The sequence below is a fragment of the Hevea brasiliensis genome, chromosome 11, assembly GCF_030052815.1.
Source record: "Hevea brasiliensis isolate MT/VB/25A 57/8 chromosome 11, ASM3005281v1, whole genome shotgun sequence".
Taxonomy (NCBI): Eukaryota; Viridiplantae; Streptophyta; class Magnoliopsida; order Malpighiales; family Euphorbiaceae; genus Hevea; species Hevea brasiliensis.
In genome coordinates this window covers 78,341,314-78,354,519 of record NC_079503.1, presented here as the reverse complement: position 1 = coordinate 78,354,519, position 13,206 = coordinate 78,341,314, and the positions used below count along the sequence as shown (strand labels likewise).

At 28.4% G+C, this 13,206-nt stretch overlaps 1 pseudogene; it reads right to left on the bottom strand.

Moving 5' to 3' along the window:
• Window positions 1-7,292: 7,292 nt before the first annotated feature.
• On the bottom strand, window positions 7,293-8,684 carry LOC131170318 (protein DOG1-like 4; annotated as a pseudogene).
• Between the last annotated feature and the right edge of the window lie 4,522 nt (window positions 8,685-13,206).

Below are 13,206 nucleotides of genomic sequence, written 5' to 3'. Positions count from 1 at the left end.
GGTCTAGGGTTACTAACGGCCTTCACCGTCACTTCCCCTTCGGGTTACTCATCCCTAGTGTTTCGGCTCGTTTAACCTTAGTGTATTTCGTTTCTAAAAATTTTTTCTTGACTTTTATGAGCATTATTTAGTTTCTTTATAACTGCCCTCTAGTCTATTTATAATTTCAAACATTCTAGCTGTCCGGATCGACCTTAGTCATCGGAACAGTAGACTATACGAACTAGCTGAAGTGAGGATGTTACAAATAGTCCATTGAAAAAGGTCCAAAATAGGTAGTTTAGAAACCGATTAACATCTAAAAATAATTTTATGAAATCTTTTATGAAATCCTATACTCTCATATCTCTGGAAATTGCTTTATGGCTAAATAACATTTGTATTCTAGCTGCACGCATGGCTGGCTGACAAGCATATAATTTAACTATAAACTAGACCTGTTCACCAGCTCCTGGGTGGAAGGAGGTGTGACGCCCCTCACCCGTCTACAGTATAGCCGAGCGATGAGTGCCACATTCAGTGCAGGAGCACCCTATCTTGTTTTATCATATCTATTGTAAACTTTTAATATCATTTAAAAGTAATAATCTATGTGTAGAATTTTTTTATTATATCTTATTTTTGTGGAGACCTGGACAGATCCTCCCCTGTTTTATTAGCATCTGGCGGGTTTCCACTAATCACCTGTTAATATGTCCATATTCATTTCACACATTTCCATATCATATTCTCTTTTATCATATCATTCACAACTATTTATGAGATCTAAAAATGAAGTATCATCTATTGCATTCAAATAGAAATTCATAGATAATAAATTACAAGTTTTCATTCCAATCTTAAAGTTTAATTACAAGTCCAAAATGAAATACATCATGACTAGACGTAATGAACGAAAAACTAGTCTATACATGGGCCCTACCAAAATACACCTATAGAGGTGACTAGTAAACACTGGCAGATCTGATCAGTCTCTGTGTGAGCACTACTATTGCTGCTACTGTGGCTGCTGGGACTGATCTCCAGTACCTACGCGATGGAAAACTAACGCTCTAAGCATAATGCTTAGTAGTGCATAATTTATAATAACAATAATTAAATAATTGAATTAATATCTACAAATCATAATTTCTGAGTCTTTTACATTTTTATTGCTCTTTGGAAACAATTAACATTATTGGGATCTTTCCTGTTTACTTATTATATATTCAGTATTAATTAATTATTATCAATGCCTAAGAAACCTATAACAAATTATAAAAGCTGGATACACGGGAGTATACGGGTTAGACAGCCATATGTCTACTTTGTATACATCTGTCAGGCATGAGACCCGCTGTCTGGCTTGTAAAGCTAGAAATAAAGTAGGCACAATGGCTAGTAAGTAGGCATATAGCCTGTAGAACAATCATACTAGACATATATTGTCAGTTCATGATTTGCTCTGTAAGCAGTACTGCTATCTGTGGTCCCTAATTGGTATACCAATCGATTCAAACTAAATAAATAAGTCTAGGTATACTATGGGCAATTAAATATTTTTAATTATTTTAGCAATATTCACTGTTACTATTTTCTGGTACTGTTCATTGGTACCATTAATTTCATATTAATAGGAAATTGTCCCAATTTACATATTCATATCATTTTTAATATTTAATTATCCTTATGAATATTTTAATTATCATATATTGCATTTTTCCCATGAACCTTTCTTTAGGTTCATGTTGATGTGTTATGTTTATCTAGGAATTTGACTAGGTTAGGATGTCTATTTAGTCACACTTCCTTCATAACAATTGCTCTTCTATTTTAAACTTGAATTTCAGTTTTTGAATCACTGAATTTGGGGTTATGGAACTCAAGTTATGGTCAAAATACCATAACTGGTCCGTTTGCCTCTAAGCTGTCTAGAATTTACAATTTTTGGTCAATAAACTTTGACCAGTCATTTGATCATTTTATTGTCATTTTTAGACTTAGGTTCCTTCACAAGATATGTTCCTCTATGTCTTAGGGACTCCCAGGTACAATTTCATAATTTTTCAAGCTTGGAATAGTGAGTTATAGTCAGTGTATTAACCTGGACTCTCAGTCCTATAAGGGCAATAACCAACTTCAGGGCAGTATGTTTGACCCTCTTTTTAGGATCTTTATACTTAGAATTTGGCAAAGGTGTCTAAATCAATGTTGTAGCCCTAAGTATCATGTTTCCATATCATATTGGCACATCTCAAATGGAATTTCCTAGTGGGAGTTATGGCCAAATGAACACACGGGTATCAAATGGCATTCTGGGTTCAACTTAACATTTTCCAGATTTCAATTCCTAAATTTGGCTAATATTTTCCCTAGGATGCAATGGTTTCTAGAGCTTGGTCAAAACATAAAAATTGTTGTTCTATGTCTTATAAAACTTTTGGCACTAGTTTCACTCAATTTGCAGCTTTGGAGACCAAGTTATGGCATTTTTGCCAAAACTGGTCAAGCATACCAAAGGAATAGTATTTTTGGATAATTTCTGGGTTGGCAGTTTTAGTGACTCAACTTGTGCTAACAATTTGATTTGGTTAAAAGCAAAACTGGGTCAAGTGGTCTTCATGAAAAGTGTAGCCCTATGTCTAAGCTTTCCATTGATGAAATTTTAGGTCATTTGGACTAGTATAGAGAGAGTTATGACCAAATGAACATGTACTGTTCATTTGGTCATTTTCTAGGTTTGGTGCAGGGTAATCCAGATTTGGGCAGTATTTAGGTCAAGTTTTGAATAGAATTTGAGTATGGTTTCTTCATAGAAAATGGGATATTTTGGGTCTAGTTTCACCTCCAATTGGCCTCATACCAATTGGAGTCACATATTTTCAGTTATGGTTCAAAACTCATGCTGGACTCATTGAGTCCCAACCTGCAGAAAATTTGACACTCCCAAAATTCAATCTCCTCCTTCTTCCAAACTCCAAATAAGCATATATGGCACTTCTATAAACATCAATCTCAACTCAACCAAGTCAATTTCAAGAATTTATATAAAGTCCCCACATCATATACATAAACCCTAATTCCAATCACCCAATTTACACAAACTCAACTCTTTTACACTTCTTATCATGTCAACTATTCAAACATCCTTATGTAACCATTTTTCATCATTTAAAAATAGCAAACCTCACAAGATTCATGGCTGCCAAAATTAGGGTTCTTCAATTTCTTTTTATTTGTTTTCATTTTCATGGAATACTCACTCATCTCATCATTCTTACAAGATTTAAAGAAGAGAGGGAGTGGTATTTTTGCACTTACCTTGTGACCCAACTTGCAAACTTCAATTTCTCTTCTTCAAATGGGTGTCTAAAGCTTCCTTAGGGTGTGGGGAGTATTTTTTGTAAAGGGAGATTAAGGTTTTATGGGGAGAAAGCTTGGGAAATCAAGCTTTGAGAAAGAAGAAAATGGAGGGAGAGAAAGCTTCCATGGTGTCGGCTCAAAGAGAGAGAAGAGGAAGATGAAGAAGACTTGTGGTTGGTGAATTTTTGTCTCTTGTGTCTTATATATATTCTATAATTATTGTACTTTAATTTTTTTTTAAATGCCATAAATCTATTTCCTTTCTTTTCTTTTCTTTCCTTTCCTTTTCTTTTCTTTTCTTCTTCTTTCTCTTCTCATTTTCCAAATTCAAATTCATAAATTTAATTTATATTAATTATTTTATTTCCTAATTTTAATTTGACATTTAGGTCAAAATTCACCTCTAGCGGTGAAATGACCAAAATGCCCTTCCTGGTGCTCATCGGGTTATTTTTATTATTTATACCAATTAATAAATTCTCTAAATTTTATTTTATTTCTCAAAATTTTTCCTATATTTTTTTAATATTTATTTCATTAATTTATGCCTTCTCACTATAGTTTAAGTGTAGTTCCAGACATCCTGACTGTCCGAACAGACATTAGTCGTCAGAACAGTAAAATGTACGGACTACCTACGGTAAGGGCGTTACAAGAGGAGTTAAGATAGATACCTACGTGTCTCTCTCTCTCTCTCTCTCTCTCTCTCTCTCTCTCTCTCTCTCTCTCTCTATATATATATATATATATATATATATATATATATATATATATATATATATCACCTGCTAATTAGCCCATTCTTTATCACCTGTGTCTCTCCAAATCTATTCATTATATTACTTTTATTTATTTTAGGACAATGTATAATTAAATCTTTGAGATATAGTAAAATTTATATATTAATTTTTTATATATTTTTTTAATAATAATTTAATTTTAAAATTTAATTCTATTAACAAATAAATTGACCATTAACTCTAATAATTTAGTACCCATTTAATACTATGGTTGAAATGTTAAAATTATTTTTTTTAAAATAAAATTTCTAAAATTTAAAAATAATAAAAATGCACTTTGTATGAATAGATTTATCAATATGTCCACTAATTAAATGATTTGAAAAAAAAAATTACATGTTATCTCGGGTTAACCATAAGAACATTGTCAATCTCATTGGCTACTGTGAGGAGGATAAACCTTTCAATAGGATAATGGTATTTGAATATTAATTTAGTGATGGAAACTTCAATAGATTTCTCCTGTGCTAATTTAGAGGCTGAAACATTTATTCTATGTCTTCAGTTAAAGAAATGGAACATCTTGACTGGAGTGCAAGGATGAAGATTATCATGGCCATTGCTTATTGCTTACAATACATGCACCATGATTTAAATTCACCAGTGGCACATTCTAACTTGAATTCACATAATATCTTTCTAACTGATGACTATGCAGCTACGGTAATCTCCTTCATGGGTTGGCTTCATTCTATTTTGTTTCTTTAATGTACCTTCTCATCGTATCTATGATCCCTCTCAGATGGCTGAGATCTCTTTCTTGTCACAAGATTCCTCCAAGTCGAAGAGCTCAGGTAACAATGAGTTAGTGCATTCTACATTGCCACCTTTGGCTGATGTAGAGAAAAATGTCTATTGTTTTGGGATTCTGTTGCTAGAAATCATTTCTGGAAAGCTCCAATACTTGGAAGAATAAGGGTCCCTCGAAAAATTGGTAAATCTTTTATGAAATTCTATAATCTCATATCTCTGCGAATTGCTTTATAGCTAAATAACATTTGTGTTCTAGCTGCATGTATGGCTGGCTGACAAGCATATAATTTGACTATAAACTTGCAGGCTGCTGAATATTTGAATGACAAACGTAGTATCGGTTACCTGATTGACCCAACCCTCAAGTCTTTCAAAAACAATGAGCTTGACCTCATATGCGAGATTATCCAAGAGTGCATACAACCAGATCCAAGGCAAAGACCAACAATGAAGGATATCACTTCCAAGTTGAGGGAAGTGATTGCTATCTCACCTGATCAAGCAACTCCAAGACATTCTCTATTTTGTTGGGCTGAACTTAAAATATTATCTGTCCTCCCTTAAGTCTTTCAAAAACAATGAGCTTGACTTCATATGCGAGATTATCCAAGAGTGCATACAACCAGATCTAAGGCAAAGACCAACAATGAAGGATATCACTTCCAAGTTGAGGGAAGTGATTGCTATCTCACCTGATCAAGCAACTCCAAGACATTCTCTGCTTTGGTGGGCTGAACTTAAAATATTATCCATCGAGGCTACTTAAGTTCTGTCTCACTCTCTTCTTCTTTGTATTGTAAGTCAAGTCTCTCTCAGACTTCATGCCAAAAATTTAAAATTTAGCTTTTTGATATTGTAATTGGAGTTGCTGTGTTTTGGCAAATGATTTTCTGAAAAAGCAGGAAAATTTTGATTACAATACAATATGAATATTTAATTATGTAGATGGAGATATTTTCATTTGAATTTAAAAGAGTGTGATATCAAGTACTATTCAACTTGCACCTTTCGCTTGATAGATTTAGATTTGACTACTTACTAAAAAAAAAAAAAACCTACCCACTTAAATTTTTTTTTTTTTACCTTACCACACTAATAATATAACATAAATTAATTATAATTAATTAAATCATAAAATTTTATTAAATTTGTAACACTTTTTTTAAGACAAAATTGTAATGCCTATTTATATTAAGATTAAACTAGACCTGTTCACTAGCTCCTGGGTGGAAGGAGGAGCTAAGATAGAAACCTACGTGTGTGTGTGTGTGTGTATATTTATTTTTTAAAATTTATTTTACAGAAATTTTGTTATAATTTTTAATTTTGAAATAGACCTCTCTCTCTCTCTCTCTCTCTCTCTCTCTCTCTCTCTCTCTCTCTCTATATATATATATATATATATATATATATATATATATAATATTCAGTTTTAATTAGAATATACATGATTAAATTTATATATTAATTAATAATGTATTTATAACATATATAATATAATCTATAAATATATTAAATAATTAATATATTAAATTTTTTGTATTAAATAATATGACAATATAAAATTTCAAAATATCAATATAATAAAAATGAAAATTTTATAATAATAATGCACTAAACTAATAAAAAATTATTTTAAAAATTATTTTATTTTCTAATTTTATAATTTAGGCATAAAATTTTATTATGCAAGTTAATATCATTTTAAATTACAAAAAATTTAAGTAAAATATATGCATATCAAACTTTTCTTAAAAAATAAATAATAGAATTTAAATGAATTAAATTCATGGACTAATTTATATTTATTATTATTTTATTTTAATTTTTAAATATTTTCACCTATTTATATTTTAAAAACTTATTATTCTTTTTTTATTATATTAATATTATAACACACATAATATTTTTCAAATACGATCAAATAAAAAATAATTTTAAATTAATAAATATTTTTATTTATATAATTAATTAAAGTGACATTAAAATTAATATTTTAATTTAAATAATTAAATATAATATTTGTAATATAACGATAATATTATATAATATAAAATTAATAAAACATTATATAAAAAAATTAAATTATGATTTTTCATAATAAGTATAAAAAAAAAAGTTAAAATAAAACCACTGAATAGTACATGCATATTAATTCAGATAAAACCAAATCAAGACAAAGGAAAACAAGTCTAAAAGTGAAAATCAAAACCCGTAAAACCCTACAACTGGAAGTTTCTAATTAATAGTGCAAACCCTTTTCTTTCCCCATTGTCTTAGCAGGATTTGAAGCATGCCAATCCCAGTCAAGAACTCCACACATTGTAGTGGGCTCAAAACATCCAAAAGTCCCTTCAAAGTCCTAAGCCTTAGACAGTCTACCACTTTCATCACCTTCTATAGTCCTGCCATTACTCCTTTCAGTGCCACCTGCACCAGTCCCTCCACCTGCCTCACTTCCTCCCCATTCTTCACTCGAACCACCAACCTTACCAACTCCGCCATCTTCTTGTCTGCTACAATCATTTGTTGCCTCTCCATTTCCCTCTCTACCTTCTCCTCTTCTTTAAAAAATAAAATAATAGAATTTAAATGAATTAAATTCATGGACTAATTTATATTTATTATTAATTTATTTTAATTTTTAAATATTTTCACCTATTTATATTTTAGAAACTTATTATTATTTTGTTATTATATTAATATTATAACACACATAATTTTTTAAAAATACGATCAAATAAAAAATAATTTTAAATTAATAAATATTTTTATTTATATAATTAATTAAAATGACATTAAAATTAATATTTTAATTTAAATAATTAAATATAATATTTGTAATATAATGATAAATTTATATAATATAAAATTAATAAAACATTATATAAAAAAATTAAATTATGATTTTTTATAATAAGTATAAAAAAAAAAGTTAAATTAAAACCACTGAATAGTACATGCACATTAATTCAGATAAAACCAAATCAAGACAAAGGAAAATAAGTCTAAAAGTAAAAATCAAAACCCTTAAAACCCTACAATTGGAAGTTTCTAATTAATGGTGCAAACCCTTTTCTTTCCCCATTGTCTTAGCAGAATTTGAAGCATGCCAATCCCAGCCAAGAACTCCACACATTGTAGTGGGCTCAAAACATCTAAAACTCCCTTCAAAGTCCTAAGCCTTACACAGTCTACCGCTTTCATAACCTTCTCTCGTCCTGCCATTACTCCTTTCAGTGCCACCTACAACAGTCCCTCCACCTGCCTCACTTCCTCCCCATTCTTCACTCGAATCACCAACCTTACCAACTCCGCCATCTTCTTGTCTGCTACAATCACTTGTTGCCTCTCCATTTCCCTCTCCACCTTCTCCTCTTCTAACATTATTTTCACCCTCAAAGCCTCAATCTTTCTCATCTGTTCTTGTGTCAATTCAACCAGACTCAAACTGGGAACACAATTTGTCCTTATTGAGTTAACCAGTTTAAACACTGCTGATGGTTTCAACCCAGTAACCCAAGAATACGCATTCTCTAAAGGGGAAATCCAAGTTGGACAAAAGAAAGCAAGCACATCTTCATGGGCCAAAGCCCATTTTATAGTGTAGTAGTCTTTCTAATGTTGTATGACTTTAGACACTAAAGCTTGTAGCTCTTGCTCACACTCACACCCAATTTTAGCTCGATAATCCCTAGATGCCCTCCGCAGTTATTGCAGATACTCATTGAGTTGACACATCTACTTCTCAAAAAACTCAGAGAACCTCTCTTCAACTTTAGTTTTCATATCTTTCCCCCTTCGTTTAAGCTAACATAAATTAATTATAATTAATTAAATCATAAAATTTTATTAAATTTGTAACATTTTTTTTAAGACAAAATTGTAATGCCTATTTATATTGAGATTAAACTAGACCTATTCACCAGCTCCTGGGTGGAAGGAGGAGCTAATATATATATATATATATATATATATATATATATATATATATTTGCCACCGGTGTCTCTCCAAATCTATTCATTATATTATTTTTATTTATTTTAGGACAATGTATAATTAAATCTTTGAGATATAGTAAAATTTATATATTAATTTTTTATATATATTTTTAATAATAATTTACTTTTAAAATTTAATTCTATTAACAAATAAATTGACCATTGACTCTAATAATTTAGTACCTGTTTAATACTGTAGTTGAATGTTAAAATTATTTTTTAAAAAATAAAATTTATAAAATTTAAAAATAATAAAAATGCTCTTTGTATGAATAGATTTGTCAATATGTCCACCAATTAAATGATTTGAAAAAAAAAATTACATGTTATCTCGAGTTAACCATAAGAACTTTGCAAATCTCATTGGCTACTATGAGGAGGATGAATCTTTCAATAGGATGATGGTATTTGAATACACTCCTAATGGAACCCTCTTTGAGCATCTGCATGGTGATACTCTCTATATATTAATTTAACGATGGAAATTTTGATAGATTTCTCCTGTGGTAATTTAGAGGCTGAAACATTTATTCTGTACCTTCAGTTAAAGAAATGAAACATCTTGACTGGAGTGCAAGGATGAGGATTATCACGGGCATTGCTTATTGCTTACAATACATGCACCATGATTTAAATCCACTAGTGGCACATTCTAACTTGAATTCACATAATATCTTTCTAACTGATGACTATGCAGCTAAGGTAATCTCCTTCATGGGTTGGCTTCATTCTATTTTGTTTCATTAACGTACCTTCTCACCGTATCTATGGTCCCTCTCAGATTGCTGAGATCTCTTTCTTGCCGCAAGATTCCTCCAAGTCGAAGAGCTCAGGTGACAATGAGTCAACATATTCTACATTGGCACAATAATTTAGTACCTGTTTAATACTGTAGTTGAATGTTAAAATTATTTTTTAAAAAATAAAATTTATAAAATTTAAAAATAATAAAAATGCACTTTGTATGAATAGATTTGTCAATATGTCCACCAATTAAATGATTTGAAAAAAAAATTACATGTTATCTCGAGTTAACCATAAGAACTTTGCAAATCTCATTGGCTACTGTGAGGAGGATGAATCTTTCAATAGGATGATGGTATTTGAATACACTCCTAATGGAACCCTCTTTGAGCATCTGCATGGTGATACTCTCTATATATTAATTTAACGATGGAAATTTTGATAAATTTCTCCTGTGGTAATTTAGAGGCTGAAACATTTATTCTGTACCTTCAGTTAAAGAAATGAAACATCTTGACTGGAGTGCAAGGATGAGATTATCACGGGCATTGCTTATTGCTTACAATACATGCACCATGATTTAAATCCACCAGTGGCACATTCTAACTTGAATTCACATAATATCTTTCTAACTGATGACTATGCAGCTAAGGTAATCTCCTTCATGGGTTGGCTTCATTCTATTTTGTTTCATTAACGTACCTTCTCACCGTATCTATGGTCCCTCTCAGATTGCTGAGATCTCTTTCTTGCCACAAGATTCCTCCAAGTCGAAGAGCTCAGGTGACAATGAGTCAGCATATTGTACATTGCCACCTTTGTCTAATGTAGAGGCAAATGTCTATTGTTTTGGGATTCTATTGCTAGAAATCATTTCTGGAAAGCTCCAATACTCGAAAGAATGAGGGTCCCTCAAAAAATTGGTAAATCTTTTATGAAATCCTATACTCTCATATCTCTGGGAAATACTTTATGGCTAAATAATATTTGTATTCTAGCTGCATGCATGGCTGGCTGACAAGCATATAATTTAATTATAAACTTGCAAGCTGCTAAATATTTGAATGACAAACGTAGTATCAGTTACTTGATTGACCCAACCCTCAAGTCTTTCAAAAACAATGAGCTTGACCTCATATGCGAGATTATCCAAGAGTGCATACAACCAAATCCAAGGTAAAGACCAACAATTGAGGATATCACTTCCAAGTTGAGGGAAGTGATTGCTATCTCACTTGATCAAGCAACTCTAAGACTTTATCTGCTTTGGTGAGTTGAACTTGAAATAATAAGTTTTGTCTCACTCTCTTCTTCTTTTGTATTGTAAGTCAAGTCTCTCTCAGACTTCATGCCAAAAATCTAAAATTTAGCTTTTTGATATTGTAATTTGAGTTGCTGTGTTTTGGCAAATGATTTTCTGAATAAGCAGAAAAATTTTGATTATGATACAATATGAATATTTAATTATGTAGATGGAGATATTTTCATTTGAATTTAAAAGAGTGTGATATCAAGTACTATTCAACTTACACCTTTCGCTTGACATATTTAGATTTTACTATTTACTAAAAAAAAAAACCTACACATTTAAAAGTTCTAATAATCTAACATAAAATAATTATAATTAATTAAATCATAAAATTTTATTAAATTTGTAACACTTTTTTTTAAGACAAAATTATAATGCCTATTTATATTAAGATTCAACTAGACTTGTTCACCAGCTCCTGCGTGGAAGGAAGAGCTAAGATAGATACCTACATATATACATATCACCTGCTAATTAGCCCATTCTTTACCACCTGTGTCTCTCCAAATCTATTCATTATATTATTTTTATTTATTTTAGGATAATGTATAATTAAATCTTTGAGATATAGTAAAATTTATCTATTAATTATATATATATTTTTCATAATAATTTAATTTTAAAATTTAATTCTATTAACAAATAAATTGAGCATTGACTCTAATAATTTAATACATGTTTAATACTGTGGTTTAAATGTTAAAATTATTTTTTAAAAAATAAAATTTACAAGATTTAAAAATAATAAAAATAATAAAAATGCACTTTGTATGAATAGATTTATCAATATGTCCACCAATTAAATGATTTGAAAAAAAAAATTACATGTTACTCATGCAAATATTTATTTCAAACTATTTTACACTTTTAATGGAATTTTAATGTAATTCTAATTTTTATAGTATAATTTAAATATTATTAAATTCTTTAATATTTTTTATAATTACATAAATTTAAACCTAATTATTTATTATATATATTTAAAATATTTATTGGTTACATATTATTTTTTAATTAATTTCCATCTAAGATTTTTTTAGTAAAACAATATATTAATATTTGTAAAGTTATGAATATTAATTAAAATTATATATTAATGACTATAATTTTTAACAATGAAAATAAAAATAATATAAATCATCCAAACATTATTATTAATTTTAAAATTTGTTCAATGACCAACTTAAAAAAATTATTTAATCTTAATTGAAGATTAATACTAACAAAAAAATTAAAGATAATTAAATTTAAACCAAATTAATTTATTCATTATGTATATCTTTATTATTACAAGTATATTTTTATTTCAATAAAACAATATATTAATATTTATAAAATTATTAATATTAATTAAAATTAAATATTTAATGACTATAATTTACAAAAATGAAAACAAAAATAATAGAAATCATTAGAAGATTATTAATAATTTTAAAATTTGTTAAATGAAGAACATAAAAGGAATTTTTTTAAAAATTTTAGTTGAAGATCAATACTAACAAAAAAAATTAAAGATAATTAAATTTAAATATAATTAATTTATTCAAATGCATATTTATATTATTACAAGTATGATTTCTTAAAAATTATTATTGTAGAGCTAGCATTATACCACCTATATAAAATATTATCTCTTGCATTAATAATAAATAAAAGATAATATTAATAATATATTAATTAATTAATTAATTAATTAGATTTATATTTATATTATTACAATATTGATATTTTTCTATTTTTATTTCTTTTAGTGTTAAAAATAATAGTGTTCATAATCCTTATTCTTTTGAATGAAAAGAAGAATTGATAAGAATTGAAAGAAAAAAATATATTATATAAACCAAATCGTATTGGACTAAATTTATTTTATTATGTTAATATAATTCTAATTTTTTATTAATAATTGAATCAAGAATAATATTATGCCCAATTATACTGAATACCAAATAAAGAAATAATTAAAACTAAAATTAATTTTACAAAAATATTTTTTATGATGTTTTTAGAAATATAATATAATTTTAATATAATGAAAACTTAAATAAGTAATAAATACAGTGCATTTATAATAATAGATTATGCACTAGAATATAAATACAAGTACAAATGAGGGACAAACTTTTTAAACCAATAAAATTATTATTATAAATATTAATAATATAAATTTATTTCTTTCCTTTTAAATTTTATTTTTTAAAAATTATTTTACAGAAATTTTGCTATAATTTTTAATTTAGAAGTAGACCTCTCTCTCTC